Source organism: Gouania willdenowi, chromosome 6, assembly GCF_900634775.1.
Source record: "Gouania willdenowi chromosome 6, fGouWil2.1, whole genome shotgun sequence".
Lineage (NCBI taxonomy): Eukaryota > Metazoa > Chordata > Actinopteri > Blenniiformes > Gobiesocidae > Gouania > Gouania willdenowi.
Window position 1 is genome coordinate 18,602,258 of NC_041049.1, and position 25,673 is coordinate 18,627,930.

The following is a 25,673-nucleotide window of genomic DNA, read 5'->3' on the forward strand; positions in this document are numbered from 1 at the left end:
CCGGGTTGATGGATTTGTCCAAGAACAAATGAGATTATCACCACCCCTGGCCCTCCCACTGATCACACTTGGGTCTCTGTAGTTAGTGAGGATGCATAACTATATACTGTAAGCTTTATTATTATAGTTATAGAATGGGTTTTATGAGGATAACACATTTACTCCAATTTTACTAACCAGGGTACCCCAGTGTACTAAATACTCAAGAGCACTCAGAGCGCAAACCTCTGCCAAGCACCAAATATCCACTTTGCCACATATTGGCATGTAACTGGTAATTTCTATCACCATAAAAATAATGCAGTAGGTAAAATTGTATTAGCAGGACTATTCAAAAAAGAAAAAACTAAGTACATTTTTACAATGATCGTCAATTACGAAACGAAATATTTTTATTTTTCAAATTCATCCAGAACCTGTGTATTAGTCCGTATCCCTTCCAAAATGTAATGGAATCATACATTGCGTAAGATCTATCTTAGGTTAAAATTTTGTCGACATGCTTAAACTTTTGACATAATCCTGCTAACAGACGAACAAACAAATTCATTAATTAACAAACCAGTGAAAAATGTCAAAAAAAGGTTTAAGAATCAGAACATTTTTGGGCACAGTATATTTTCACAGTTTTGGCACACATACAATTTTAGTATTGATTCTAGTACACAATGTTTTATAAATGAGGCTCCAGATCAGGTGACTGAATTGAAGACATTCTTAATTTTTTCTCAACTTAAGAGAATAAACTCTATCCCCCTGTTGTGGGAACATATCAAACCCATTTAGAAAACACTGTTGAGCCCAATACCTCCTCAGCTCACCTTCAGCAATTGTGTATTCTATCCTACATTGATATTAGTGTCGGCGTCATGTGGGGCATTCGCGGGCCGTGCCCCCTCCCCCGGCTGACCTACTGTGCCCCCCCCACCCCACTCTCCCCACGCTACAGGGGGAGCTTTTTATTACTCAAAGTCAAGAGATCCAATTGGCTATCGCAACTGACCACACACACTGACCTGACGGACGGAGCCTGCTCTGTTGATTCATGTGACGTCACTCACATTGCTGCATCGCCAGAGCCAGATAGAGATATAGAGCGCTAAATTCAGATGGAAGGCAGGAAGTGAAGTAGCTTGAGAACCTGCCATCTGAAATAATCAAAATGCCCATGTTTTGTGGAGTTTATGGCTGCTCCAAATGCTCATTTACTATATTATTTTCCTTCTTTCTTTCACCCCTGCTGTACACTGTGCACACAGTAAAAGCTGAACACCCAAATGCTATTTCACTACATGTCGTAAAGTACTATTCAGCAGTAATATATATGTATGTGACAAACCTCTTGTATCCTCGACTGTCTGGCTAACGTCGTTAAGATGTATTGCATGTCTGTTTACATTATAGCCGTTACTGGTGAGGTTGTGGACCAACCCACTCACAAAAAAGTTATATGCCTCCATATTTTTAGAGGCTTTCATCTGCTTTTTGGTGTAATAGGATCCTGTTTTAATGTTGAATGGCGTTTGATATTTATTTTAAATGTTGGTGCGCGTATAGTTATGTGCACATGTGGGGGGTGCTCGTAAATGCAGCACGTACTTGTGCCCCCCGCAGTTTTCTTGATGCCCCCTTATTTAATACTGGCTGGTGCCGACTATGATTGTTACAGTCCTCATTTTTGCCACCAATGTAATCCTACAATACAGGCAATTACACTGAATCCCTGCTGACATACTGTATGTTCCACACTCTAAGGTAGTCTAATCATTCAGCACGTTTTCCTTATCCTACAATTGATCACCTCACGTGGGGTTTGATTAAACACCTACTCACCTTTCAAAATTAATTGTGCATTTCATGAACTTTGCATTAATAATAGTAACCCCCCCCCGTGCGCCTTCTACACTTTTTCATTGGACTTTAATGGGATATTCATCTCTTCGACCATTTATAACATCAACTCATAGGCTCATTCTCAGTTCTCACAGTGTTATTTTAGGATGGTCACAGGTGATGATTAAAGGGTCAAAACATGAGCTCAGATGTAATTTATTACCATTGATGCGGAAGATTAAGAGCTGGGAAAAGATGAAAGAGCAACGGTGAAACTCGTAAAACGAAAAGCACGTGGAAAGGAACAAAAGAGAAGACCTTAAAGGTGAAAGTGTCATTGACATGTTTTAACACATGTGCCACTAGAGAGTTATCAATCTTCTTTATCTCTTTTAGATTCTTTATACATCCGTGTTTCTCTCTGTAATAACCTCTTGCCACCTAGCCGGTGATTCATCTAAAACACTCGGCGGCAGAGCTACTCTGGGGTTCATAGAATACCTGTCACTACAATCCATAACAGCGCGCACACACACACACACACACACACACACAAACAGTTCTTCACACACAAAGAAATAAGAGGCCTAGAAAATGAATTATCTTGCTCTTCTCATAGATTCACTTGGCTATAATAAAATGCGAGTGCTCCCATTATAGAGCGTTTCTGTGGTGTAGCATTAAAATAAGGTGATTGAGGAATACAGAAGCTGCCACCGAGAGCTCTTCAGGTCAATTGCAGTTGATGTAAGCAGAGACAACCAAACCAGATATCTAAAACATCAAAACCACAGGCAGTTATAGTCATTGTCTTGCTACAATGGCGCCTGTCAAAAGGTGGAATACATTAGGTAGTTGAACGGCAGTCAACTCTCTGTGTTTAAAAGATTGGAAACGCCAAAAGTGACGTGTAAATGTATGAGCTGCTGCTATGTGAAGTGCCCTCACATGCTGTGATATGCAACTTCTATTAATGAATGAGGGCAGAATGGGGGTTAGCACTAGGGCCGAGACAACGCAGCGACGTAATCGATGACGGCGACGCAAAAAATATGTTGACACAAAATATGCGCGCCGATGCGTCATCCGAAACTAATGGCGGCGCTGGAGAATAACTAATGCGAGTGGCTCCTCCGAGTTTCAAAAGTGCAAGGCAGTGAAGACGCACTCGTTTGTCAAAGGTAGCTGTTCCCTGTAACCCACGTCCTTTATTCTGTTGGTTCAGATAGGACACCATGACAGGCTCATACCTGTCAAGTTTTGGATTTGAAAATAAGGGAAATTTTCAGGCGCCCGCTACGAGCCGTCCCACCACCCTAACCAAGCTCCATATCCCTTATATTTTAAGACAAGTGTAAATCTGACCATGAACAAATCAGTGGCTCTTTGTTGTTTGATGACAGTAAGCCCTTTACTGGTCTCTAACTTTTATGAAGTGGTTAGCATTAGCTCGCCGTGACGAGCACCACCGTCTGTGTGGCGGGAGCGGCGCACACCGCACAAGCTCCGCTGTGTGCGCTTAACACTTCGAGTGTAGATTTACAAATGAGATTCAACAGGCTGAAAGCCGGCTCACAGACATATGTACCGTACTGCCAAAGAGGGACAGCATCACCTGCTTGCGCATGTTTGCAGATGTTGGCATACTTGTGTGCAGGAACAGGAGGTCTGAATCAGACTGAAGTCCCAGTAGTTCCATTTGAAGCTCCACTGACTACAGCCACATGTACAGAAAAGGGCTGCACAAACTACTCAAATACTGTTGCATTTTCTATAAATTGTTGGACTCATGTTCCCGGCTCATTTTAAACTTTCTGTTATAAGTGTGAAACTGATTTACGCGCTCAATCTCAGTTCTGACCGCAACATCCTCTCACTCTCTGGTCCATATGCTACAAATCTGAGCTGGCGGGAGCTCAACAGCGCCCCCCCCCCACTCCTAATGTAAAACAATGGCAATTTGTGGTGATAGAAGTGCAACAAAAAATATATCCAGACTGCTGGAGAAGGGAGAATTATTTTTTTTTTTTTATTTCAAATATGGGCATTGGGTCAAAACCAATAGTTTGTGGGCCAACTTTGGCCCGCGGGTCCCAAATTGAACGGCCCTACAATAGAGTTTCTTGGTTGATGGCACACGCATACGAACATTATTACAGACGGACATGATGGATTACACACAGACTACTCAGTTTACAATTCCTAATTCTACACACGGATCAACGTACAGACACATGGATTGTATTACGCACTCACAAATGGTTTTGTTACAATAATGGCCCCATAGATGAGGTTCACTTTTATTTCACAAGCTGTACCAGGTCAGACCAGCAAAGACTTCAGTTAAAAATATGACATGAAAATTGTGAGAAATGAAAGACTTCGCCACCATTTCCATCAAGAAAAAATTTATTGCATATAGTGAAAGAAAAGCACCCTATTATTGCCTTTGCTGAAAAGCTTCTCAATAAAGATTTTTAGCAGAATAAAACAAATGTTTTTCAATAATTGGACTGCAAACACTTTAGCTCTGAAAAGAGTTATATTTCAATTCCATAAAGTCATTCATCAAAGTGAACATGATTTTTCAAGTAAGTGGGATTCAACAAAGTCTCTAGGTTTAATCCAAATTGTCATTTTGGTTATGGTTTTAAAATGATGGTCCTGGTCACTAAAAAGTTGGTAAACAAAGTATTTTTTTTCCACTTACACTTCCATCACCAGAAATGTGAACATATGGCATCATTCCGAGCAAAAATAAAGATGTATCGGTAAATGTGTTTTGCTTTTGAAATCTCGTATACTTCCCAGCTACACAATCCCTTTGCCCAAACCAGCATGTTTTTTCTTTTTTTGTTTTGTTTTTTGGCATTTGAAGAAAATGCAAATAAGCATCAAAGATTACTGGGTTCTTTGAAGCTCCTTGGCAATGGTCAAATGTTCCAGATGTGCTGCATGCTGTCCCTTGTGGAGATACTGTAAATCCATAAGGAACAGATGTTAATTTTACCTGTAACTGAAGTCTGAGGGCACAAATCTGGGTCAGGATAATAGGGATTAGACACAAAACAGAACCTGTACAGTATGTATCAAAACTGCAACACAGTATCACGCTCCTTTCATTAAAGAGAAATCATTCTGAGGTGGTGACAGTGTTTTTTTTTTAGATTTGTCATAAAATCTAAATGTGGGGCAGTACAATTAGTACAAAAAGAAACCATTGTGTAAAACTTAAGAGTTATAGAGGCATAACTCCTGCAATATCTAGATTTGTGGGGCCCGATGCAAGATGCTCTTTTGGGGCTCCCTGTTTGCTAAACTACATGGAGAGATTTTTAATCCAATAAATGGTCAACCAAGTGCTACAATCTATTACACTTCATTGGCTGAATGGGCTACAGTCATGACGACCTCATTTAATTCAGAATCTCGAGTAGACCTCCTTCCATAGCTTGAACTCACCTTTCATTTGCATTATTCATACTTCAAAAATCTTTACTTTTCAATGATTTTACATACATTTGTATAGGTAGTACAATTTTAGTAACTAAACCCCAAAACCACCTTTTTTCTACTGAAAACAAATGTCTCTGGGTGCAAAGTGGAGTTGTTCATTTATTATTGTCCAACTCTTGACATTTTAGTTAAAGTATACCAATTTTGAATATTTAGTTGCAAATGTGGAGGGAATTGGGATTTTAAAAAGGTATAGTGAGTATTGACTAGGTAGTTAGCATAGCATAGATTGTTCTTCGGAGGTTTCATAGCATAACTATAAAACATGGCCCCTGGACTGAACTCGCCCATAATCAAGACATTTTCTTTGAATTTCCAGCCTAAACATAAGTCGACCAAAGCCTCAGGTTTTAATTACTTTTTAAGAAATCCTTTTGGGAATGGTTACTTGAATAACTGAAGGTTGTCGATTATAAGTTCTTGGTAGTCAACACTAAATGCCCTCCTGTCCTGTGTCTTCTTCAGGTGGAAAATGTCGTTGTTCAGGTAGAGTAGATAAACATAAAACAGGATCTAAAAAAGGACCAAATGAACACGACATCAATAATCTCAAGGATTCCACCGTTATTCTAGCATTTCCGCCATGTGTTTATCTAGAGGATGTCTAGGAAATATTAGTTTGTTTTTACAATCAAACTTGATTTCATTCGTCTTCTAAACTCTTTTCGTCTACAGCTGGGATCCTGAAATCATTTTTCATGTAGCACCACTGTGTTCGACAATCACAGTAACAACTGTTCTCTCCAAGCAACTTTATAATCTCTTATATGCAACAAATTTTAGCCTTTAGAGCTGTAAAGATGAAACTGCACCAACAATAAAACTCATGGGTGCTTCGGGAGAACATGCAAACTGAGTACAGTTATTAAAGTCTTGAATTGAAATAAATCTGGTTACCACTGAGCAAACCATGTATGTAGGGAAAAGTCCTGCTGGTTTGACAGCCCTTCTGTGTCCTCCTTAAACACTAGCAGTGTGTCACCTCTGGATAAAGAAGTGATTATTCAGTGCTTTTGTTGTATTACTATGTGTTACTGTGCAAAAAAAAAAAATTTCTACACTTAAGGCTACATGCACTCCACTCAGAGAACCAAGGTTACAACGTAACCGAACGTTCTCTATCGTATCGAGACTATCTCTCCACCCAGTTACATATTCTATATGTACGGGGACCCTGTAAGACACACCGCGATGAGACTGAGGAGACAGAGCAACGCACCCCTCTAGTACCCCCCCCCCTGGGTCCCCGACCCTGGTAATCGAATGAGACGTCACCGCCACCAGAGTGTTCCAACAGTGCACGTGAACAATGACACCCAAAACCATGCTATGTACATAATACACATACGTGGGCCCCCGCCAGACGCATGTGCCTACCCCCAGCCGAGGCGCCAGACGCAGCTCCCGGTATGGCCAACCCTGCCAGACGCAAGGATCGGGCGTATGTGTATGGAGGGGTAGCCGGACGGCCTGCCTTCCCGCTAGGCCCACGGATAAGAAAAACCAGACCACCTCTAGCTCACCATCGCAGGGGCGTAAAAGAGAGACCCTGGTCACTTTGGACTAGTAACCAGCACAAGTTCCCCAAAGGAGGTGCCGGTAGCCATATTAAGGCTGTAAAACCTTGCAAAGGTGGACGGACTCGCCCACGTAGCGGCCGCACACACTTCGGAGAGGGTGGCTCCCCGCCACAGGGCCCAGGAAAAGGCAACGCCTCTTGTAGAGTGCGCCCGTACCCCTCCCGGAGCCGGAGCACCGGAGTCTGTGTAAGCCTGTTGGATCGTTTCCACGATCCAGTGAGACAGCCTGGATTTAGACACCGGCTGACCTAGGCGCCGGGGCTGAAAACAAACAAAAATCTGGTCGGTCTTCCTGACAGCACCAGTTTGCTCAATGTATACCTTAAGCGCCCTGATCGGGCATAGCCTCGACCCTTCCTGCGCCCCCTCATCCCTGTCCCGGGAGGGGCGGAGGGACATTAACTCTACTGGCTGGTTTAGGTGAAAGTCCGAGAGCACCTTCGGCAAGAACGCAGGATTTGGGCGTAAGAGCACACCCGCACCGCCGGGCAGGAATCTACAGCAGCTCTCGTGCATCGACAGAGCCTGTAGTTCTCCGACCCTCCGCGCTGATGCCACCGCTATGAGAAACGCAGTCTTCAGTGACAGCCACTTCATGTCCACCGTTTCCAGGGGCTCGAAGGGTCCCAGTCGCAAGGCAGCCAGCACCAGCTTCAGGTCCCACGTCGGGACAGCCGGGACCCGATTCAGCCTACACCATGATGAGAAGAGCTCCCAGCGGTATGAATAGGCTGCTCTAGTCGATGGTGCTCGAGCGCCCTGAATGGTCCGGACCACCGACCGGGCTAACCCCATGCCCAACAGGCTGGCCCTCTCAGGGGCCAGGCCCAGAGCCTGAGCCCCTGGGGAAAGGGATGGAACAGGGTCCCCTGCGCCTGACTCAGGAGGTCCCGGCGAGCTGGAAGTTCCCATGGACTCCCGTCCAGGAGAGGAGCCAATCCCGAGAACCACATCATGTGTGGCCAGTTGGGAGCCACCAAGATTAGCCTCACCTCCTCCACCTGGGCCCTCAGCAGCAGGGTGGGAAGGAGACCGAAAGGGGGGAAAGCATACCGCAGCCCCGGGGGCCATTGGTGTGCCATGGCATCGACACCCAGCGGGGGGGTCGTCCCTCCCCACGGAAAAGAACAACGGGCAGTGCGTGTTGTTCCGGGATGCAAACAGGTCGGCGACAGCCCTGCCGAACCGACCCCAAATCTCCTCGGCTACTTCCGGGTGAGTCGCCACTCTCCCGGGGCCGGGCCCCCCCTGGAGAGCAGGTCCGCCCCCAGGTTCACCAGCCCGGGCACATGCATGGCTCTGAGTGACAGGAACCTCGTGCCTGCCCATGTCCACAGACTGTGTGCCAACCTGCAAAGGCCTGGGGAACCCAGGCCCCCTTGCATGTTGACGTAAGCCGCCGCCGCCGCTGTGCTGTCCGTCATTACGAGTACGTGACAGCCATGCAAGCTGAGTTCGAAGTGCCGAAGAGCCAAAAAGATGGCCCTCAGCTCCAAGACATTGATATGCCGGGCCAGCCAGGCACCAGTCCAGCTTCCGCTGGCACCTTCGCCTTCGTGGACCGCGCCCCATCCCGTCAGGGATGCATCCGCAGAGATCACCTGGCGGTGGAGCACGGGACCCAGCAAACTCCCTTTGGCGATGTTGGCCGGTGTATCCCACCATGTTAGGGCTGAACGCAGTCTCCTGGTGACCCCCACTTTGGCACGCAGGTGCCTCTGTGGACAGAGCCCCCAGAAAAAGAGGCACCTCTGTACTGGGCGCCAGCGGCACCACCTGCACCGATGCCGCCATAAGGCCCAGGAGGCGAAGACAAAGCCTCCAGGTAACCCTGGCTCCCAGCGAAAACCGGGAGAGGTAGATCCTGAGGGATTCCTGCCTTTCCCAAGTCAGTGTCACTAACCCAGTCCTGGCATCCAACCACATGCCCAGGAACTGGGTGGCCTGTGCCGGCTGTAGACTGCACTTCTTTTTGTCGATCCGCAGTCCCAGACTCGTGATGTGTGCCAGTAAGACTGTGAGATGGCGGCGACACCGCTCCTCCGTCTGTGCACATATTAGCCAGTCGTCCAGGTAGTTCATCACCCGGAGACCCCGGCAACACAGAGGCCCCAAAACCGCATCCATACATCTGGTGAAGGTGTGGGGGGCCAAAGAGATTCCGAAGGGGAGGACGGAGAACTCAAAAGTTCTGCCTTCGAAGGCGAACCTGAGGAACCGCCTGTGCCCTTCCCAGATCGGTATTTGAAAATAGGCATCCTCCAGATCGACGGTTGCAAACCAGTCACCTACCCGGACAGCCTGCTTCGCTCCCGGTATGGTCAGCATCTTGCATTTCAGAGGCCGGAGGAACTTGTTCAGCCCTCTGAGGTCTAATATTGGCCGGAGGGTACATCCCGTTTCGGGATGAGGAAATAACAGGAATAAAACCCCACCTGACGGTTCTCCCTCCCCACCTCCCGGATGGCCTTCTTCTCGAGGAGAGAGGAGACCTCTGAACGCATAGCCCCTCTGTGCTGCAGGTCTGTGATTACAGAAAACACAGCCAACCGAGTCACAGGAGGGGTGCGCAAGAACTGTAACCGGTAGCCCTGGGTCATTGTAGAAACGACCCAGGGGTCTGCCCTCAGATCCTCCCACGCTGCATGGACCCCCTGAGGACAGGGTCCGGTGTGGGAGGGCATAGCGTCAGGACTGAGGCTGAGGCTGGGGTGGCCTCTGGCCGCCGCTGCCTCGTCTCCCCCTCTTAAACTTACCTCGCCTGCCCGCCTCTAGTCGGCCCCTCAGATCCCCCTGACTCCAGTCAGGCTGAGGAGGTTTTGGCTGCGGTGGCTGGGGGCGCCGCCAGTCCAGGCTCCGTTTCAGGGAGCCTGCTACTTCTCGGGCGCTGCGGCGGGCTTCCTGCGCCTGCTGGAGCATGGCCGCTGCCCCCGGCCCGAACATTGCCAACGGCTCTACGGGCAGTTTGAGGAGGCAGGCCCTGTTGTCCGGCTGCAGCATGGACTGCGACAACCACAGGTGGCGTCTGACCGTCCAGAGGCCCGACATGGCTTTTCCCGCCGCCTCGGCCTTCTCCCTCATCAGTTTAGAGAGAAGTGAGGAGACCTGCTGCAGCTCCAACGGCAGGTCGTCACTGCACCCCTCCTTCAACCGCTGAATCAGATGGCGTTGATACAGGGACAATATGGGCCCCGTATTGCCAAGCTGAGTCTGGACCGCCATGGCACCATGCATTTTGGTGAGTAGTGCGTCCATTGTCCTGCAGTTTTTAATGGAGCAGCTACTTCTCCCGAGCACCGATTGCGACGGCGACACGAAAGCCGCTAAAGCCTGGTCCACCGGAGGTAAAGGCCCACAGCCAACCTCTCACGGTTGTGAACCGCCCCTAGGCGTCTACAGAACCCAGACCAGCGACCTGATGGCGACTGGAATTGCTTCTGGAGCACCTCCTCAAAGTCCGAGAGGAGAGGGACGAGGAAGCGCGTGGAACGACTCCCCTCCGCGTCATCGAACCGGGAGGGGGGAGGCCCCTGGTCAGATGGCAGCTATATGCCTAATGCCGCTGCCGCCCTGCTCACAATCTCCTGGAGGAGAGGGGGTGGCTCCGCCCGTTCCTCCACAACCGTTTCCTCCCCCAATGGGAAGGCATAACTGTCTGAGGGCTCCAGGCTCAACACATCGACCTCACCATCCGACTCTGAGTCAGATGGGCGGCCCCTCTCTGCCCCCACCGATAACATAGCTGGGGGGAGTGGGAGGCTTGTCAAACCAGCCCCGTGATCGCACGTGCCTCGACAGAAGCCCACCACTAGGGGGCAAAGGGGGACACAAGCCGGCTGAGCTCTGTGCTGCTGGAGCCACAGTCCTAGAGCGCTTGGCCGACTGCAGTCCATGCACAGGTGTGGGCGGCTGTGCCCTAAACACATGGCATCGGGCCTCCCTCAGTCTCACCGATAAGCAAAAATAGCTCATACAGGAGGATGGGTCATCCCTTGCCATAAATGCATGATCGCTGCCCAGGCACATCACACAGTAATCATGGCCGTCCTCTGCAGGCATTCTCGTAACGCAGCCCCTGCAGGGAGGTCCCTCTCGGCTTGCCATACTGACGTAGCAGGCAAACTAGGAAGTGCTCTTGCACGCTGTGTTTTGTTTGCAGCCGAAGCAGCTAACAGTTGCTACTCCTCTTTTCTTCGCGCTGTCAGAAGACACAGCAGCGCGCGCGCGCGCGCACGCACGCACGCACGCACGCACACACGCACACACGCACACACGCACACACGCACACACGCACACACGCACACACACACACACACACACACACACACACACACAGGAGGACACGCAGACGCGGAAGCCGGACAGCCAGCAATACACCTCGAGTCGCTCCAGCGCCAGGCGGAGAGGGGACGGCGCACCACGCCCGCCGACCAGGTCGGCTTCGGGGGTGGACTGTACCTGGGCGCGTTAGCAGAGCGGATCGTGCAATACGCCCTACGGTACCCCTTCGCCAATTCACTACTGAGAATAAAGGGCAGACAAGCGATCTCGAGAGGGGTCCGAAGACTCTCGACTCCTACTCCCACACACGGTAAGCGCTAATCTCCCTCACACGTCTGTCCTCACGTCTCCTACTGCCAGAGTGGAAATCAATGAATCAGTGATTGCATGCACACCTGGGGCTTTTAAGCCCGTGCATGGGCCACGTAGTGGTGTGTCTTAAAGAAATATCCACGTCAACTGTCCCAGTGGGATCAGTCCCCGTACATATGGAATATGTAACTGGGTGGAGAGATAGTCTCGATACGATAGAGAACTAATCTTTCCTACCTCAGAGACTTTTTTGCTGGACGAAATGTTGAACAGAACATACTGCTGTGGGGTTTACACATGGGTGCGCATTTCTACATTTATTGAATTTCCTATGTAATAAGTGAGCCATTGTCGTGTGGAAATCATGCTTATATTGGAAAAAGTCTTTCAAGGACAATGAATCACTAAACTTTTTTTTCTTGAAAACGGAGAAGCTGTTTGGATGCTTGTCATCTTGTGTCAATCTTTTGATTTCTTTTTTTCTTGTGTAGTGGATTCGGCTTACGGCTGCTGTCAAGCCGAGGGATTTAAGGACCATTAAGAAGAAGTATTAGCTGCAGCTGTTTACCCGAGCTAGCCATGCTTTGAATGTGTCACTTGGTAAACTTCTCAACGTGTACGTGGTTGCTTTATTTATGCAATTTGTAAAAAAAAGTCTTACATTAAACAGTAATATTCAATGAATTATCTTTGTTAGTGATCTTGATTCGGTTTTCCCTGATTGTTAAAAAAATAAATAAAATAAGGCCACATTAGTGACAGTCTTTTTTCTGCGGCAGTCATTTGGTTAGGTGCCATACTGAAAAAAAAATGCAACTTCTTCATTACCAGATGACGCAAGCTATTTTAAGATTGCAGTAATCTTTTATCCCCCAAACTCTCAAATTCCTGGCCATATTCCCCATCATGTCTGGCTGCAGCACCATTCCTGGTGTCAGTGCTGTTGTCAGCCAGCTCTCAGTAAGTAGGTCTGATAATGTCTGCATTAGATAACAGTGGAGGGATTCCCTTAGCTTGTGTGGATGTTGCCTTACAGTCTATTAGCCAGCCACACTGCATGGTTGACAAACGACTAAATTACATCTGAGTAGCTTCCAAAGGGAGGAGAATATCTTCCTTGATCACTTCTAGATCCTTGACACACTAACTCAGAACTCTATTTTTGAGCATTCTTTACTTTTTCCTAGAAATCACCTGAATTCGTCCAGCTTTTTGCCTTTAAGGCATGTGTGTGAAACTCATGGCTCGAGGGCCAATCCGGCCCTTTGGAGCATCAAATTCTGCTCACTGGAGAAAGTAAAAGTGACAGAAAAAACATCAATCGTTGTATAAATGAAACGATTAGAGTCATTTTTAATGTTAAACTAAACATTGCTGTATCACTAAAGTGAAGGTGTGCTTAATGTTTGCTTTTCTATGGGGTAATACTTACCTTGATTTGGGCAACATCAAGTGAACACGCAATTTATTTTTTTTTATCTTAGTATTTTTAAATAATAAATTAATTTGTTTGATTTGGAAATAAAAGCCAAAATTAAAGAAAATTCAAAGTTACTGCAAAAACTCAACTGTGTCCAAAACTTGCCATTTATTAAGGGTTTAAAAATGGTTAAATAATCATGATGAATTTCATGACAAAAATAAATAAAGTAAAATTACACACAAACATTATAGATTAGTTAAGAAGTTTATCAATTGAAGTTCACAATACGATAGACGATAATGGGCTCACGATACAATACAAAGACAATTTAGATTTTTTTTTTTTCTTTTCCACTAACTCTGGACCTACTTATAAATTGGTTCTGAATTACCTTGTCAACTGAATAGAAAATGCATCTAAAATAATAAATAATTACATAAATAACACTTTTATTTAAAGGGAAAAAGGTGTCGCTGCAAATGTAACGTAAAGAAAGGACTCACAATTCATTCCCCCCTAAAATTAAAACCAAATCCTGTCTTCATCATGACATTCTTCAAATAAAAATGTCCATCTGTGCATTAACTTTAGATAACATGTTTTTTAAAACATCAAACCAGAAAAGTCTAAACAGCCCAGATTTAAGATATGGACATGAGTTTTTTTTTTCCCAACAGTCTCCTGCAGTTGGAAAGTCACGCTTGCTTAAGATGAATGTAACAGAGTATGGATGTTTTATTGTACTATTACTTCAAGAAGCAAAAAAACTACCAGCATGTCTATATTAATAAACTCTGCCCCCTCCAAGCCCACATACACTCTATTCATCTCCATGTCTTTCTTTTACCTTCTTCCAACCTTCACCTCTATTTGCTCTCTCCCTCTCTTGACCTTGACGCCAGTGTAGGTTATTTCATTTTAAATGTTGTCTGTAATTGCTTCTCGCCTTCAACACTTCAACACAAGAGCAAATCAGTTTTCTAGAGTGTTCATTTATGTTTGGTAAACAGGGATATTCATCAGCTCTGTGTGAGAGAGAGAGAGATAATAAACATGCCTGCCACATTGGCATCTCCTTGCAACCAAGCTGATGAGCTGTTGATGGAAGATGTTGGATTACATATAGAGAAAAAAAAACAGCAGGTTTCTATTTTTAAATAAGCATTGCTGTTGCTGTTATCCATTATTATTTTCTTGTTCCTCTGCCAACAGTTTGCTCCCACTGCTTGTTGAGTGAGCGTTACTTTCCAAATGGTTTCAGATTCACTTTACTTCAAAGACTTGATAATGTAGACAAGAACAATTCAAGAAGTCTGTACGACCTTCATTTTCAGTGGAATTGCATCCACATCTATGATTGTAAGATTGAGATTTTTGGTAACACTTTATTTGAAGGGGTATACATAAGGATGACATTACACTGCCATTATTATGACATGGCACCTGTCATTAGCATGAATAAGGTGTCATGGGTTAGGGCTAGGGAATAGGCTTAGCGTAACGAAGGGTTAAGGTGATGAACAACACTTAATGACAGCCTTCATGATACCTTATTCATGCTAATCACAGGTGTCATGTCATAATAATGGCATCATCGTGTCAGCCTTACCAGATTTTTACACTGAAGTGATTCATATTTCAAAGTCATATTAGGTGGTAGGTGGAAGTCAAACAAGTGCAGGTAACAAATAAAAGTGGTTCCACTTCGTGTAAAGAGTCCGACTCAGAGTTGCAGGTTAATTTCTGCAAATATTAGCAGTGCTTTAAAAAAAAAAGAGTAAAGTCAAGCAATCTAAAGTATATTTTTTAATAGCGGTGGTGGGTTCAATGATTTTTTTGTATTTTGTTGTGAGACAGTCAAAGTGATCTACATGATAGAGGAGCTGGAAAAGCTTTAACTTACTTTACACTGGCTTCTAAATTAAAGAAAATAAACATAGATAAATGCAGTGGAGGAAAATTAAGATATTTCCCATGTAAGGGAGGATATGTACCATGGTCCAAATTTGGAGGTTTCCATTGAAAAAAAAAAAAAAATTCTATTTATTGTCTTTACTCACTTTAGGCAGGCATAAAGTGAGGTAAATCCTGGCCAGGACACCAGTCTGTTGCAGGGCCATCGCACAGATACGGACAATCATAAATACATACTCAATCCTATAAGCAATTTGGACTATTTATCTAAAGGCTATTTTCACACCGGGATAACCAGAGCAGGAACTGGGCTCACTTGGGTGGGGAAGAGTGACCATCTAACACAGGGGTGGTCAACTCCAGTACTTGAGAGCCGGATTCCTGAGACTTTTAGATATGTCCCTCCTCCAATACACCTGGTTGAAACCAATGTGTTGTCATTAAGCTCCGCAGAAGCATGATAACGAGCCATTCTTTTAATTCAGGTGTGTTGAAGCAGGGGCACATCTAAAAGTCATAGGAATCCTCTGCCTGAGGAGGCTCTGCTGTGCTTTAACCACTATCGGGCAACATACATAACACAGAGCACTGAACAGCAGGCTTACACGCTGAAAGCTTGTTAACCTCTGAATCCCAGACCGGTATGTTCCCCAAAACCCTTTGACATTATGAACCCTGTTTCTGCATTTGACCAGCAACCTTAAAGCTTGAATGTCTCATTAATCCAAACCACCACAACAAAGAACAAAATAATTCCTGAGTTTGAGGCTAATGGAGAGGACGCTGGCGATGTCTGTGTACCGTTTCTCCATCAAAGAAAACCCCAATCAAAACCCCAGTCAATCTGTATCTTCTACCAGTGTTTTGTAAGCTACACTCGAGTCAGATACAACTCACTATTCCCGAGCTTCCACCAAACGTTTAGTCATCAGCTTACCTTCCTAGGTTGACTCTAGCTGCCACGCTAGCCTTCCTGACTACATCCAGTGTCTTTCCCTGGTTAGATCTCCCCCACTCCTGACAAAATTCTGCTGTGGCCTGCTCTCTTCAGTCGGATCTCCATATTCCTGGCTATAGTCCGCTGTGTTTCTGCACCATTCTGAGACCGTCTTCGCTCTTTGAGCACTGGACATAATGCTCAAATACTTCGCCAGACAGCTCCTGGAAGTAAAGAGCTGCGCCCTTCCACCATGCATCTCAGTCATCAAACAACTTGGACTCCTAAGAAGACCCCGGTACATTCACAGAAGCTCCTGATGCAAGCTTATTTACTTTCAGCCGGCCAACTCCATTCCATCCATTTGGTCAGCTGTACGCTCCGTTGCGCAACTGACGCATCGTCAGAGCACCGCTGCTATGGGAGCCATCATCGCAGGTAATATCTCAATATTTTGACAACCCAAGCAGGTCAGTGGAAAAGGAGTGATTGTCAGAGTACTTTGGCCTTTGAAGAAACATCTCGACCCCCTATTAAACATAAAGATTGAACTTTTCAATGCCCAGTCCCTCACAAACAAGGCCCGCTTTATTCAAGACCACATTTTAGATACAGGAATTGACATTATGTGTGTAACTGAAACATGGCATCAACCAGAGGTCTATTTCACCCAAAATGAGGCCTGTCTACCTGGCTTTGGATATTTGGAGAAAGCTTTTAGCAGTGGTCATTGTGGGGGTGGCCTGGCTGTTTTCTACAGAAATGAGCTAGAACTCTCCCCTATGCCACTCCCCCATTTGTCCTTGTTTGAATGCCTTTCATTTAAATGCAAATTCTCTCCCCCCACAATAAAACTCATCCATCGGCCTCCCAAACCAAACTCAGCCTTTATTCCTGAACTACAAAACCTTCTCACCACACTCTGTACAACACCTGCAAACCTGATAACACTTCAAAACATGAATATTCACGTCGATTCCCACACCTGTCACTTTGCAGCTGAATTTCTCCACTCATTGGATTGCCTAAACCTAAAACAGCATGTAGAAATTTCCACACACACCAAAAGACACACCCTTGACTTAGTGATAAACTCTTCCCCCATTAATAACCTGGGAATCTCCAACCATGAGGCAATATCTTTTACAACTGCTCACTGAACAACATCCTCGTATCATTAACCAGTCTCTCCAATCCGGCCATGTCCCATCAGCCCTTAAGATGGCGATCATCAGACCCCATCTCAAAAAAACAACTTTAGACCCAAATATCCTCATATTTCAGGCCCAATTCCAACCTCTCATTCCTGTCCAAAGCCCTGGAAAAAAGAGTCTCAGTTTAACTCTATAAACACCTGGACCAAAACCAACTTTACAAAAAATTCCAGTCTGGCTTCCGATCAGCACACAGTACAGAGACTGCCTTAGTTAGAGTCTCAAACAACCTACTTCTGGCAGCTGATCACGGTTCCCCTTCCCTCCTCATCCTCCTCAACCTGACATTCAATCCTGTTGACCGCAACAGCCTGCTCCAAAGTTTACACTTCACTGCTGGTCTGTCTGGCCCCGCCCTGAAATGGTTCAGATCCTACCTCAATGACATGTCAGAATATGTAGTTCTCAAAAAAAGCTTGATCTTATACCCATTATTCAACCTGTGGAGTCCCCCAGGGATCAGTCCTCGGCCCAACTCTCTTCACACTACATGCTTCCCCTCGGCCACGTCATACGCAAACATGGAATATCTTTCCACTGCTATGCTAACGATACACAACTTTATCTGAAAACGGACCCCTCTACCTCCGTCTCTACCCCCTCACTATCACCAACTCACCACCTGCCTGGAGGAGATAAAGACATGGATGAGTCATAACTTTCTACAACTCAACAGCTCAAAAATGGAGATCATCCTAGTTGGCACCCCTCATCAGGTCGAGTCATCCCCCATTACTGGTATCTCCTTCTCCGGCCAAAACATCTCACTTTCCCCTCTGATCACCAACCTAGGTGTCATATTTGACCCGCATCTCACCTATGACTCCCACATCAAACAACTCTGCAAGAGCCCTTACTTCCACCTCAGAAACATTGCCAATCTCCGACCATTTCTCACCATCCAAGATGCAGAGAAACTCCATGCCTTTGTCACCTCCAGGTTGGACTACTGCAATGCACTTCTCATTGGGATCCCCAATATGAGCCTTCAAAAGCTTCAATTTGTCCAAAACAGCGCCGCTAGGATCCTGATGAGAGTGCTTAAATTTGATCACATTACTCCAATCCTGAAATCCCTTTACTGGTTCCCCATCCAATATAAAATCTAACCTTCCCACCCACCAGTGCATCCATGGCAACGCCCCATCCTGACTGAAATAACTTTTAACCCCCCAAACTAGCTCCAGACACCTCCGGTCCAGCAACTCAAACTGCCTCCCCACACCCAGAACTAAGCTCTGCACGATGGGGAACCGTACCTTCTGCTCATCCGCACACCGCCTCTGGAACATTTTCCCAGACCACATGAAAACCCTACAGACAGTTGAATCCCTAAAGAAACAGCTCAAAACCTTCCTCTTCCATAAAGCATTCTCCAACTAGACAATTTTGGACAATTTGCCCCCCCCCCCCCCCCCCCCCTTTTTTTTGGGACTAAGTAGCTTTTAATTGTTTTTAATATTGTACGGCTCACTTTCTGTTTTATACTTTAAAAACTGTTTTTATTACTTTGCACCCATTGTTGCATTTTGAGATTTGTTACAAATGTAAAGTGCATTATAAATAAAATGCGGTGTTATTATCATTATTAATAATGGTTTCCCTATACTAGATGTGTTATTTCTTTGTGCAGCATCAAGGGGTCGAAGACCCGTTATTAACATGAATAATGTTTTATTAGTTTGCCATGCTTGCATGAAGTTTCTACACAAGATCATACAATTTTTACATGCCTATATAAGCAGCCAAACCTTTTTTGCAAATGCGTAAATATAAACAGAAGTGATGCAGGTGTTGCATCAACATCTGTGACCACAGGGGGAGACAAACTATACTCAGCACAAAGTTGCATAACAAACTTTGTGTCTGTACATGTAGAAACATGTTTTTGCAAGCTAGTATAATTGTTTCAATTAATAAATATTTTAACTTTCAGGTGCTCCACTGAGATCAGATGAGCAAAAACATGTTTTATCTCAACATGAATTACCATATTTTTGCCAGTGGACAACAGAGTGTCAATATAAAGATTTTTCAGCCAGCAAACAATGAATGTCCCTGTCAGTCAGTCACAGCTCATGTTGTATGTTTGCAGTAGTTTTATATTCTGGTGCATCTCCTAAAATGAGTGAATCCACAGGTGCCATCCGCTATCTCAACATCAGTGCTTTCTTTGTAAATCATCAGGTCCCAAACCGAACCGGCCGGGTGTTGTTCCGGCAGTAAGAGAGAGACAAAAATGTCATGAAATACCTTCTTTTTTTTTAAAGCGCCTTTTGCTAACTAAATGAGCCAATAATATCATGTGAACACAAGCACTTAACCTGAATGTTTAATAAAAGAATGATGAATCACAGTTAAAGAAGCACAGAAAATCGCCCTGTTCCGGTGCGCATCCGAGTGGCAGCTGTCAAATTTGCCATGTTTCAGCACCAAGGACAGCGCAAAATAAGTGCTAATTTAGCCACAAAGAACTCTAAACTTTGAGAACACAAAAACCTTACAAACTTTTACACCGATAAGGCCATAACTCCTCTAATGAATCAGCAGCACGGCAGAAAATGATAATAAAACATGTGCTTACCTTTTCTATTTGTCCGAAACAGCCAACAAAAAAAAAAAAAAAAAACAGCCATGAGCCCTTTGTATCCTCGCAGCTTTTTACATATTTCACAGCCCAGGCCTGCCTTGTCTTTCATAAACCAAAAGTAGCAGCTCATATTGCCTTTGAACTGAGCCACTGTCTCAATGTCCATATCAGAAAGTTCACCATCGTCGTCTTCTCTTCTCTCTGTCCCCGAGTTCTCCTCATGTCCCTTGGATAGTTCTCCTCCTGTGTCATGTCTGTTGGAGGCAGGTTCTCCTGCATTAGCATCTATATTACAAGTGCTGCTAGTCGCTATGCTAACTGCAAATGTGCTACTGCCCTTTTCCACGATTTCCACAAAAACAGCCTTTTACCTCAGGCTTAGCTTCACTTATTGGCTTCAAAAGCCCTTTAAATCCAACTACCTTTTTTAGCCATCTTCTACCGTCTTCCAGGCTGTAAGTATTTTTGTGCAAAATCACACTTTATATGTAGCGTGGGGGCGTGGCCCGACTTTCCCCTCTCTTCCTCATGCATGCTCAGTTTTTACATTCAATTTTGTGTGTACAATGAAATTTGCAGTGATTTCAACTCAATAAAAGGCACAGCTGTCCAAATACAATACTTCAACATTTAATCAAAACTAGTGCTGTCAATAGATTAAATATATTGTGTGTTTAATCTCTTTTAATCTCACCTAAAAATTGCTGAGAAACGCCCTCAACTTCAGGTATTTTCTTTTAAATTACATTATTACGATAGATTGAAACATTTATATATAACAAAGTGGCTTTATAAAGTATATTATTGTTTATTTTTAACAGACTTGAATCATTTCCATTCATTTGTATGTGAGACTAGACCCAAGGTCTACTGACACCTATACTTTAGACCATCAGGGGAATATTGATGTGTACTTTAGTCAATCTACAAATAATAAAAAATGCAAATGAAATAAAACATCAGGTCCATATGAAGTGCTATAAGTTAGCACATCATAAACACTAAGAACTTATTTATGATCAATAGAATTATTGATCACCAAACTTGTTGCTTTTTCTCTCCTTCAGATAATATATAACAAATAGAATGGACCCATCATTGACAGTGCTGTAAATTAGCACATCAAAAAGAACATTGCTCCTCATACATGGAATACATAATTAACCAACCGATTGAACTACATACATAAATAATGTTATGGTACTGTTGCTCTGACTTGAAGAAAGAAAACATACAAAGGTTTTATGAGGTCAGCCTATGACCAATGGAAATGGATAAAATGACAAAATAAATAAAAATAAATAAATAAAATAGAAAGTAGCAAAACACAGCACAAATAAATACATTAGTAAACAGCATCCATGAATGTTGGGAGTGTTCATGGGCGTGTCAGACTGGCAAGGAGTTTCTTAAAGAGACAGGCAAAATTGATTATTTTCTGCATTTCAATTTTGGGTAGCATAGTTATTTGAGTATGCTATAGAATGGTACTATGTGCCTGAAAAGAACATGATCCCCCCTTTAATACTATTTAAATTTGCTTTCAAGAAACATAAAACTTCAGTCCAGCACCTTTCGAGCACCAGAAAACGGTTTTTCAGATGCATTAATACTTGCTAACATTTCAACTCTCCGCTTCACACTGAAGACATTTTTTACTTCCACCACTCCCTGTATTACACTTGTTTATTTATTTGGTTTTTATGATATTTTTCCCCTTCTGGCTTCAAATAGTTCTGAACAGATGAAACAAACGCAGTGAAGGCTCACACCTACACCCGTTTTATGTGAGAGCAAATCTCACCAAACACCTGAGTTAAGCCTGTCAGTCAAACTTCAAATTAATTTTGCACAAAGTGGCGTAAACAACATAACACAGCCTCCCTCTCCGTGTTTGTGAAAACAATAAAAACTTTGTTGAACTTTTAGCAGGGCTTGTTGAACCTGACACATATCTTGGATATCTGCTATGAATGCAATGCTTGGGTTTGAAAGGCATGCAAGCAACACATTTAAACTAATACAATACATGAAGTAGTAATTTTCCTATATTAAGCAAGGAAAACATGTCATGTAGAAAAGTGGCTCTGAAAGCCTAGAGAAAACACGCCCATCATACATGTTGCTATATTTATTTTCGATATGATAAAGATCAGTGTTTATCAAATGGGGGTACGTGTACTCCTAGGGGTACGTGTTGGCACTACAGGGGGTACTTGAGAGAAAGAGAGAGAGAGAGAAAGAGAGAGAGAGAAAGAGGAAAATTAACAAAAGCATTAACAATATGGGGGTTTTAAAATGTTTATTTTTAGTTAATAATGGTAATCCAAATAATGATGATGTAAATGATCTTCAATGCAAACATGAACGGCAAAAACAAGAGTCAGTCTTGGTCCTACCAGGCAGGAGATGACTGGAAATTATAAAAACTATTGAAATAAATCTGTTCAGGAAGCACCAAAAATGTTCATTCCATTTTAAAATTAGATTCTTTAAAAATTGTTTTGTCTTCTCATTGATTCCATCATTGTGCTCTATAGTTGCTATAGATTAATACAAAAAATGTTAACTGTAACTGCTTTATCCTGTATTGGGTTGCATGGGTATGCTGGTTTATCCTAGTTCACACTGGACAAAAAAAGGCCTGAAATTGTCACCCTGGGAGCTGTGGTTAAAATGCTCTAGGATTTTTTGGGATCGTTTGCGCTGTGTGAAGACAAATTGAACCAAATGAAGATGGTAAAGTTATCAGCCGTTCCCCACCCATTTGGCCTGTGAAAGCAGCCTTACTTTTACTGCCTGTATGATGACCTGAGTTTCAGAACGTTTCCCTAAAGCACTAGGAGTGCTTTAGGGAAACCCTCTGTTTTGCTCAATTAAACTTGTAACACACTAAGCATCCCCTTTTTATTGGACCATCAAATTTGACTGGGCCCATGTTTTGGTATTTTACCCAAATTTTACTAGAAACACACTTGCAATGGAAAGAGAAAAAAAAAAAAAAGTCAGTGAATAAATAAAAAACAACCAAAAAATCATGTTCAAAAAGCTTGTTTAAAAATAACAACTGTATCCTGTGTCCTTTCTTTAAGCCTACCCAGTCATAGCGCTTCTGCAAAACTGGGCTCTGCCTTTTCTGTCAAGACACAAAGCTGCTCAGTGAGCCAATAAAATTTCTTACAGGAATGAGACTCTCACAACTCTGTAGTGAGCAAAACATGCCCTTTTCCCTTTGTAGCAAAAACTTTAGAACCTATCAAACCCCAAACAAAAGGACAGGATGAAGAGAGGAAAATATACCAAAGTAATCAAACAATGATGAATAGGTAGATGGATAGGGTCACAAACACAATATTGGTGAATCAAGGCAAGGCAAATGTATTTGTATAGCACATTTCATACACACTCAATGTGCTTTACATGATCAAGAAGTGCAACAGAAAACATTCAACAGCTTAGAATATATAAGAACATTAAAGTCGGCAAAAAAAAAAATAAGATGACAAAAAAAACTAACAATTAAATATTGCTACATTTTCATTGATATTAATGGTATAATTCTCAATATTCTTACTATACATATATCAGTGTATTAAGAACATCAAAATTCTATTTAACAATGGAGAAATTTATATTTTCATTAAGGTGAGGGACAAATCTGAGGGAATTATGTGTAATGCATAAAAGGTGACCGTGTTGTTTTTTTCTGTGTTGCTTATTCCATCTTAAGCCAAAGTTTTATGAGGTTTGAAATGAACTGCTTGTGGACAACCTTAAAAGCTTTGGTACTCTGGGGCTGACAGATTAGAGGAGGAGTTCAATTCAATTTGATGCTGTTGTAGAGCCCCTAAAACTTTTAGGATAACTCATTAGAAAAGCAAAACTTTTAACTGCAGTGAGATTCAACTTGTGTTTTATTTAATCATTCTGAAAAGCTATAAAATCTTTTTGCCTTTTTGCATCCAACACCATTGTAAACTCTAAAGAGACTTGTCTCTAAGAAAGAAACATGCCCGTAGGTTTCAGGAAATTAGCTGGAACACCTATAAGTTTTCTTGAGGTAATTTCTCACATCCCACATTGGCTTGGAAGAATAAAGATCAGGAAATAAAGTATTGTATGTTGCATAGTTTGATCAGGGATTGGCTGGCCATCAGAATTAACAATGGCCTAAACCAGTGGTTCCTCAAACTTTTTTGGCTCAAGTACCCCCTTTCTCTACCTTTTGAATCCAAGTACCTCCTTAGACCAACAAGAACATTTTGCTTAGAGTACTGTGAAAAAACTAAATGTAACATGATGGATGAACAAGTGATAACACAAATTTTAAGTTAAGTAATTTTGTAAATAAGTGGAACCAAACAGTATTTATTACTTTTGAATAGATTTATTTCTACAGTTTTTATCATTTCTGGTCATCTCCTGCATGGTGTGAAACCAAGACCAACTCTTCCATTTTCAGTTATTGTTCTAATCAAAATAATTTCCATCATCTTTATTATGAGTATCCTTTTTAACTCACAATAAACATTATAAATCCACATATTTTTAATGCTTTCACCGCGTACCTCCATTTGAGAAACACTGGCCTAAACCATGGGTGCACTGCCCATTAAGAATATCAACACCACCAATTTTCGGCCCGAGTCCGGGATATATTAATAGGGTCGCTCCATGGTATAACTCTGAAAATGCATCTTTTAAAACAGGCATTGTGGAAACTGGAAAGGAAGTGGCTCTCATCAATCCTAGTAGAAGTTCATATAGCCTGGAGAAGTTGTTTAACCTATAAAAAAGCTCTTTGCAAAGCCAGAACTGCCTATTACTCAACTTTAATAGAGGAAAACAAGAACAATCCTTGGTTTCTATTCAACACTGTAGCCAGGCACACCAAAAGCCACAGCTCAGTTTAACCCAACCTGAGCTGTGACGACTTCATCAACTTCTTTACTGATAAAAATCTAAAAAATTGAAATAAAGCTGATGTCCCCCCTGCAGGAGTGCTGAATAATTTCTTAAACAAAGAAGCTCCTGAAATAATTCCAACATGTAGCGTTTATTTACACCACTACACAATATTAGGGTAGCTCCACTCGTTCCACCCGGGTCCCACAGACAACTCTGGGTTTGTTGTTGACAGTACATGCCATTAATTTCATACATTCTGTTGCGTAGGGTAACTATACGTCCAGATTTATCCAGACACGTCCTATTCGCACGGCTGGATTATACAAATGGACTGGTTTCCCAGGGCCCCTGGAAGCAACACGTTAATTCAAATTACCATAACTCCGCTCATATTTCCACCGGTTTATGAAAACTAAAAAGTTGCTGGTGACAGAAACATTAATATTTTTTTTTTTTTTTTTTTTTCAACAGACAGAAACATTGAAGATGTCACTTTGTTTTAACAAAATCAACACGAGGAAAAGAGAAGAGAGCGACAGATTCAAAAAACACCAAATAGCTGTGGATTTAATTAAAAATGAAGACTCTAAGATGATAAAACCACCATGGATGGAGGTTCAAAGGGGCTTGAAAACAAAAGCGGAAACTGAGCCAGTTAAGGTAAGATCAGTTCAATTTCTGGATCAATAAATATCGTTCTGCTTTTGTGGAGCTAGTTTGTGTGTACATTTTGTTGTGTGAGATGTTTTTAGAACAGTATAGTCTGTAAATTTAAAGTGTGTGTTTGTGAGAGAGAGAGAGAGAGACAGAGACAGAGCGACCATCTGAGTATATTTATCTCCATCACTTTCAGTTTTCCTTTTGATGAACATCCAATGTAATGACAATATCTAACTCTTCTTTGAATTCTTCTTCTTTGAGTATATGCAGAGTGGACACGCCCCTCCCTGGACATTAAAACCATGAGCTGACCCTCCAATTTCCATCATCTGGTCTCGCCCCCATCACCTCCACAAACAACAGATAGAATAAAGCTCAGAGTCAACATGAGACCATGGGATGCACTTATTCATTGAAGTGTATATTAAATGCTTATTTAATGTTCTGTAAACCTTGTGTTCTTTTCTCCATAGTTTTAATTTCTAGGAGGAGAGGTTTATCATTT

General features: G+C 43.2%; 1 long non-coding RNA gene across 1 annotated transcript; it reads right to left on the bottom strand.

Annotated features, from left to right (window-relative positions):
* Positions 1 to 266: 266 nt before the first annotated feature.
* Positions 267 to 15,391, bottom strand: LOC114466001 (uncharacterized). The gene is made up of 3 exons (XR_003674371.1): positions 15,276 to 15,391; positions 3,711 to 3,713; positions 267 to 281 (listed from the first exon to the last, which is right to left on the bottom strand). It is a non-coding gene; the product is annotated as an uncharacterized LOC114466001 (long non-coding RNA).
* Between the last annotated feature and the right edge of the window lie 10,282 nt (positions 15,392 to 25,673).